Source organism: Aristolochia californica, unplaced genomic scaffold, assembly GCF_029961685.1.
Source record: "Aristolochia californica isolate CCGP_79_NKW_82.1479 unplaced genomic scaffold, dmAriCali1.0.hap1 SCAF_181, whole genome shotgun sequence".
Lineage (NCBI taxonomy): Eukaryota > Viridiplantae > Streptophyta > Magnoliopsida > Piperales > Aristolochiaceae > Aristolochia > Aristolochia californica.
In genome coordinates, this window is record NW_027181861.1 from 1 (window position 1) to 7,500 (window position 7,500).

Below are 7,500 nucleotides of genomic sequence, written 5' to 3' on the forward strand. Positions count from 1 at the left end.
CTTTATGCAAGCAAGAAGATTGGGGGCCTGTTTGAACTTGCACGGGCTGGGGATCCTTCTGACTCATCGCTTTGTTGTTCCACAATAACTCCAATGCAGTGCATTGTTTCAGAGATAAAAAATGGACGCTAACCTATAACCTAAACGTATCAACGTTTGCACCCTCTTCTATTTCTATGAGTCTATTTTTGGATTTGGTCTGTCGAATCGTTCAACAACGCCTGATTCCATTAGAAGTATCTTATGCGGATCATTTATGATTCAGCCGATTCTACGACTGTGGTACACTCCATTGTGTAGGTTTACTTCAAAGGAAACAAACCTTTTTATTGTCACGAAACCTAACCCCTTGGGTAGTCTTATCAGATGTTATTAACAAGTATTTCAAATCATTTCAAATCGCGATTTTGAGTCCTAGAAATTGGTCCGAAATGGAATGACTTCTTCAAGACTTCTATTCTAAGTCTAATTAAATAACTCGATTCTTTATTCTCTCTAGGGGGACCATCGGGGGTAGGGAGTACAAGTCAAAAGTCTATAATTTGGTATAGGAATCCATGAGTTGTTATATATCTATTTATATGGAAATATGGAAGTTTATATGGAAATATGGAAGGATTTCTCACAATTTAACAGATTGAATCAAATCAATTAAGTATAAATTTGGGACAAAGGGAGAGAATCTAATTGGCCGATGCATTCTATTTCCGTATCTGTATCGAATCAATAGACAGAATGACGATCCTCTAACCAGACCCTAATGAAAAGAATACATCAACACAAACCAAGTGGAATATACCATAAATCCTAAGATAGAAATCCCTAGGCATTCTACTACATCTGACTATTTGTGTTGTGATATTATAAAAGAAAAAAAAAAAAGAGAGAAAAATTTACCCAAGCCAGGCTTATTATTTATTAGAATTTTTATTCTATTATTATTCAAATTATATTAGAAATTTGATATAATATATATTTATATTATATTAAATATTAATTCAATTTCATATTTTGAATTTTCTGTTAATTTAAATATTAATTAATATATTAATATAACATTGTTATGTTATATATTTATATTTAATATTTTTTTTTTATGATTTTATGAATAGAAATAATATTCATATTATTTTCATATTATTTCAAATAGTCTTTAATTACTTTTTTATTTTAAGAAAATCCGAAACAAAACAAAGTGAGAGAGTTTTTTTGTATAAAAACATAATATGTCTACATCCTGAATGGAATCGAAGTAAATGTAAGTGGGATTCCGTTGGATGAATCTTGAAACGAGACATGATTCATAGCAAACAAATGAAACTACGTGGTTCCACCCTAATTGGTGTTTCGACTAAATAGTTATGAATAAATTGACAATTAAAATTCGAATTGACTAATTCGGTATATTCCACATTAATAGGAGTGCATCTATGTTTCTGCTTCACGAATATGATATTTTTTGGGCATTTCTGATAATATCAAGTGTTATTCCTATTTTGGCATTTTTTATTTCCGGAGTTTTAGCCCCGATTAGTGAAGGACCGGAGAAGGCTCTCCAGTTATGAATCGGGTATAGAACCAATGGGGATGCTTGGTTACAATTCCGAATCCGCTATTACATGTTTGCTCTAGTTTTTGTTGTTTTTGATGTTGAAACGGTCTTTCTTTATCCATGGGCAATGAGTTTCGATGTATTGGGTCTATCCGTATTTATAGAAGCTTTCATTTTCGTGCTTATCCTAATTGTTGGTTCAGTTTATGCATGGCGAAAAGGAGCATTGGAATGGTCTTAACCCCTGAATCCTCAGACAATAAAAAAGAAGGAAAAGGTTACATTGAGACAGTTATGAATTCTATTGAATTTCCGTTACTTGACCGAACAGCCCAAAATTCAGTTATTTCAACTACACCGAATGACCTCTCGAATTGGTCAAGACTCTCCAGTTTATGGCCACTTCTCTACGGTACCAGTTGTTGCTTCATTGAGTTTGCTTCATTAATAGGATCTCGATTCGACTTTGATCGTTATGGGCTGGTACCAAGATCAAGTCCTAGGCAGGCGGACCTAATTTTAACAGCCGGCACGGTAACAATGAAAATGGCTCCTTCTTTAGTGAGATTATATGAGCAAATGCCTGAACCGAAATATGTCATTGCTATGGGAGCTTGTACCATTACAGGGGGGATGTTTAGTACCGATTCTTATAGTACCGTTCGGGGAGTCGATAAGCTAATTCCTGTGGATGTCTATTTGCCGGGCTGCCCACCCAAACCAGAGGCAATTATGGATGCTATAACGAAACTTCGTAAGAAAGTCTCTCGAGAAATCTATGAAGATAGAATTGGGTCTCAACAGGAAAATCGATATTTTACTACCAATCACAAGTTTCATGTTGAGCGAAGTACTCATACTGGAAATTATGATCAAGGATTACTCTACCAGTCCCATCTACTTCAGAGATACCTTCTGAAGCATTTTTCAAATACAAAAGTTCAGTGTCTTCCCACGAATTATTGAATTAGGAAAGGCAGGATGCTTTTGTGTTGTCCAGGATAACAAGCAGTGGGTCAATCTTCATAAATTTCATCGGCAATTTGAAATACTCATACAAATGTGGGAGAGATCAAGAAGATGCAGGGTCGTTTATCCGCTTGGCTAGTCAAGCATGAGCTAGTTCATAGATCTTTGGGCTTCGATTACCAAGGAATAGAGACTTTACAAATAAAACCCGAGGATTGGTACTCCATTGCTGTCATTTCATATGTATATGGTTACAATTATCTACGTTCCCAGTGTGCCTATGATGTAGCACCAGGCGGATTGTTAGCTAGCGTGTATCATCTTACGAGAATACAGTATGGTGTGGATCAACCCGAAGAGGTATGCATAAAAGTATTTGCCCCAAGGACGAATCCTAGAATCCCGTCTGTTTTCTGGATTTGGGAAAAGCGCAGACTTTCAAGAGCGGGAATCCTATGATATGTTGGGAATCGCTTATGAGAATCATCCACGCCTGAAACGTATCTTGATGCCCGAAAGTTGGCTAGGCTGGCCTTTACGTAAGGATTATATTACCCCCAATTTCTATGAAATACAAGATGCTCATTGAATGATAAGATGAATGATAAGAAACTAATCTTCACTTATACGACTCCAGATATTCAAGGAATCTTTTTACGTTCTGTTCTAGATGAAACGGAGTAACTGGCCTTTCATTCGTACTATGGATGGGCTGCTAAAGAAGCTTCATTTAGATTCTCAAATTTTGAAGAGTCCCATTTCAGATGAGCAGAGCCTGTAGGATGAATCAAAAGAGTTCTGCACCATGAACTTTGTACCGCGCGCATCGCTTAGATGGGGCCACGGAAAGCTGCATAGAAGGGAGTGAATAAATGGGAAAGTGAAGAAATAGAATATGAAATAAAATCGTAAATTCTGAAATAAAAAAAGAAAAATTCAGAAATTAAATAAAATAAAAAAGGATCGGATTTTTTGGACTGTCTCTGAAATGAACCCTGCCTTTTCCTATCCTTCAACTCCTCCAGACTAGTCTTTTAGGGTTTTCGACCAACTAACTTCGACTTCGGATATGTATGAAGTATTAACATTCTTTTTGTGCGGGAAGAGATACAGTATGAACAAACAAACAAAAAAGAGGAGGGAACGGAATCCAATTATTTTCTTTACTCATATCTTTACCCATCTACTCGTTTTTTACCCATCTACAAGACGGAGGCGTCTATCTATACATCTAGATGTAGATGGATAAATATGTATTATGCTCTGGACTATTAACGCATATAATATTAAATAATATTAATATGGGTTCTGACTCTATTGATTTATTTGTATGAGTATCTTATCTATTCGATACATTAACCACGTGCCAGGAACCAGATTTGAACTGGTGACACGAGGATTTTCAGTCCTCTGCTCTACCAGCTGAGCTATCCCGACCATTCTCGATGCATGATCCTACTAAAAGAAAAAGAAAGCTTGGGCCTATGTCAATGAAAGGGACTCAAAAAGCATTAACTTACCTAAATAAAGTCGGTAATTTGTTGGATCTTCAAAAAGGAGACTTTGTAAATGTAAGTGTAAGAGTAATGATATGAACTGTGAAAGGTTCCGTAATGGAGATTCTTTGCCCATCCATATATGGATGGGCATTTGTACGTATATCATATCTATCACAGTGAGAAGAGAGAAAGATTTCTGGCCGGATCCATTTGTGAAAGAGTAGAGTAAGTGAAAAACATATCTAATTTTGAACCACTGATAAAAAAAAAAGAGGATAAATGCTTAGGGAGTCAAATAGGCCTTTTATTGGGGATAGAGGGACTTGAACCCTCACGATTTCTAAAGTCGACGGATTTTCCTCTTACTATAAATTTCATTGTTGTCAGTATTGACATGTAGAATGGGACTCTATCTTTATTCTCGTCTCACTCGATTAATCAATCCTTAAAAAGATCTATCAGACATCCTTAAAAAGATCTATCAGACTCTGGTGTGATAGTCGATTTGATCACTGACTATTCGATTCTTCCTTCTGCTTCTGAAATTATTATTCTGAAATTTTTAGAAAAAAAAAATATGGATTCGGGTCGTGATTAATCTTTGATATTTCAGTACGTATACGTACATATCTAGGGTCATCCCACTCTGGAGTTTCGATAGAAGGATTCTTCTACCAATGTAGTAAAGTCAACCCCATTCGTTAGAACAGCTTCCGTTGAGTCTCTGCACCTATCCTTTTTTTTTTCTGAAAACAGGATTTGGCTCAGGATTGCCCATTTTTAATTCCAGGGTTTCTCTGAATTTGGAAGTTACCACTTAGTAGGTTTCCATACCAAGGCTCAATCCAATCAAGTCCGTAGCGTCTACCAATTTCGCCATATCCCCCTCCCTCTTCCTTATGAGAAAGAAATCACATTGTGACCCCCCCTTCTTTTCTTTCATTTATCTTGGAGCCGTTGAATTCATTAGATACAGGCCCTTATTCCTATATCAAAGAGGTGTGTCCCTATTATATTTCTTGACCAGCTTCTTTCATCCCTATCGGAGTGGCGGGCCCATATTTGATATGATCCAATCAGAAATGATTCTATCATTGATGTATCCGCAATTCAATATGGATGGATATATCCCACGTCACATATATATATATGTCTTTACACCCCTTATTTTTTTAGCGCTATTTGGAATACTGGAACGGTCGATATTCATTCTTTTTTTATCGTCTTATCCCCTCCCTTTCCGAATGAAACCAGAGGAATGTCTCATTATGCTCTGGACTGCAGCCTTATCTTTATCTTATCCTTTCCTTTATCTTATCCTTTCCTTAGGAAGGATCTCCTATACTATAGGAATTCCTATAGTGTAAATAAATAGAATTTCTAAATTTCTATAACTATATATAGAATATATAACTAAGCTAATTTTTATTTTTTAGTTTATTTTATTAAGATTAAGTAATTAATATTACTAATATTACATAATCATAATATAATCTAATTAATATTAATAATATAATATATTAATATTATATTATTATTTATTATTACATAACAACATTAATATTAATAATTACATTATTAATATTAATGTTGTCATAATTAATATTATATTCTATTTAATATTAATATTGTATTATTAATATAATATTGATATTGTATTTATATAATTGTATTTGTATTTATATAATTGTATTTATATATATATATATTATATATAATAATAATAATTAATAATAATTATAATAATAATAAAAACAAACTACTCTTTATTTATTTATTATAATTATATTAATTATTAATAATAGATATTAATAATAGATAAATAAATAGATAAATAAAATAAAAAAATAAATAAATAGCTAATTACTAATAGCTAAGTCCCAGTAGTTTCCCGAAATCCTATGCACTATTTCTGTTATGTGAGCCCGCTTAGCTCAGGGGTTAGAGCATCGCATTTGTAATGCGATGGTCATCGGTTCGATTCCGATAGCCGGCTTTTCCATTTATTCGATTTTTTCCATGATTGATATTGATATTGATAATGTCTCCTTGAGATCAAGAGAAATTGAAAAGACTTTTCAATTTTCTCCAAATGTCGGGTCAACATAGTATGTTACGGGAACTCCCAACTATGAATAAAAAAGAATAAAAAATGGATTGAAGCTGTTAGATCTCTACAGAACAAGAAAGGGATACTTAACTTCCTATATATAACTATATAAAATAATCTGGTTATTGAGACAATTCATCTCATTCTTCTTTATAGTATTTCAGCGAGTTTAGCTTCGTTTATCGTTTAGTTCAGTCTTAATTTTTTTATTCTGTGAAATCCAATTTCAATAAAATAAGGAGTCTTTATGTCTCGTTACCGAGGGCCTCGTTTCAAAAAAATACGCCGTCTGGGGGCTTTACCGGGACTCACTAGTAAAAGACCTAGATCCGGAAGTGATCTTAGAAACCAACCGCGTTCCGGGAAAAGATCTCAATATCGTATTCGTCTAGAAGAAAAACAAAAATTGCGTTTTCATTATGGTCTGACAGAGCGGCAATTGCTTAGATATGTTCGTATCGCTGGGAAAGCCAAAGGGTCAACAGGTCAAGTTTTACTACAACTACTTGAAATGCGTTTGGATAACATCCTTTTTCGATTGGGTATGGCTTCGACCATTCCTGGAGCTAGACAACTAGTTAACCATAGACATATTTTAGTTAATGGTCGTATAGTAGATATCCCAAGTTATCGGTGTAAACCCCGAGATATTATTACTACGAGAGATGAACAAAGATCCAGAGCTCTGATTCAAAATTATGTGGATTCATCTCCCCGCGAGGAATTGCCAAAACATTTGACTCTTGACTCATTCCAATATAAAGGAATAGTAAATCAAATAATAGATAGTAAATGGATCGGCTTAAAAATCAATGAATTACTAGTCGTGGAATATTATTCCCGTCAGACTTAAACTTAATTAAAATAAAATAATTAAGCTTTGGACAATACAATTTTGTCTACCCTGTTTCACCAAACAAAGTAAATAGAACTAAGTTAAGGGATTTAATCCGGATTTTCCCCCATTTTCGTATCCTTTTCGTATCCCAAGTGGATCCGCGGTCAGATTCTCATTCCTTGTCCACCCTTTCCGATCCGATATTTTATCTACCACAGTAATTGGCAATAGAGAATCACTAGAAAGCAAAGGCCCTACTCTTGGAATAATGGTATCCATTGTTATTTGATACATTGTGGTTGGTAACGTTGGTAAATTAGGTGTAGGTCAAGGTACGGAAAGAGAGGGATTCGAACCCTCGGTAAGCAAAAGCCTACATAGCAGTTCCAGTGCTACGCCTTGAACCACTCGGCCACCTTTCCCACAGAATCTTAGGATTATTGCCCGGAAACCCGGTGAATAGCGAGTCATTCATATTATTTTATTGAATTTTTTATTGCAATACAATAAAGGTACGACCGATCTATTATAA

The 7,500-nt window shown here is 34.7% G+C and overlaps 3 non-coding genes across 3 annotated transcripts; 1 reads left to right on the forward strand and 2 right to left on the reverse strand.

The window, feature by feature from the left end:
- Window positions 1–3,885: 3,885 nt before the first annotated feature.
- TRNAF-GAA (transfer RNA phenylalanine (anticodon GAA)) lies at window positions 3,886–3,958 on the reverse strand. The gene has a single exon. It is a non-coding gene; the product is annotated as a tRNA-Phe (tRNA).
- Window positions 3,959–5,943: 1,985 nt separating this feature from the next.
- On the forward strand, window positions 5,944–6,016 carry TRNAT-UGU (transfer RNA threonine (anticodon UGU)). Its single transcript has one exon. It is a non-coding gene; the product is annotated as a tRNA-Thr (tRNA).
- A 1,287-nt stretch (window positions 6,017–7,303) lies between these two features.
- On the reverse strand, window positions 7,304–7,390 carry TRNAS-GGA (transfer RNA serine (anticodon GGA)). The gene has a single exon. It is a non-coding gene; the product is annotated as a tRNA-Ser (tRNA).
- Window positions 7,391–7,500: the final 110 nt, after the last annotated feature.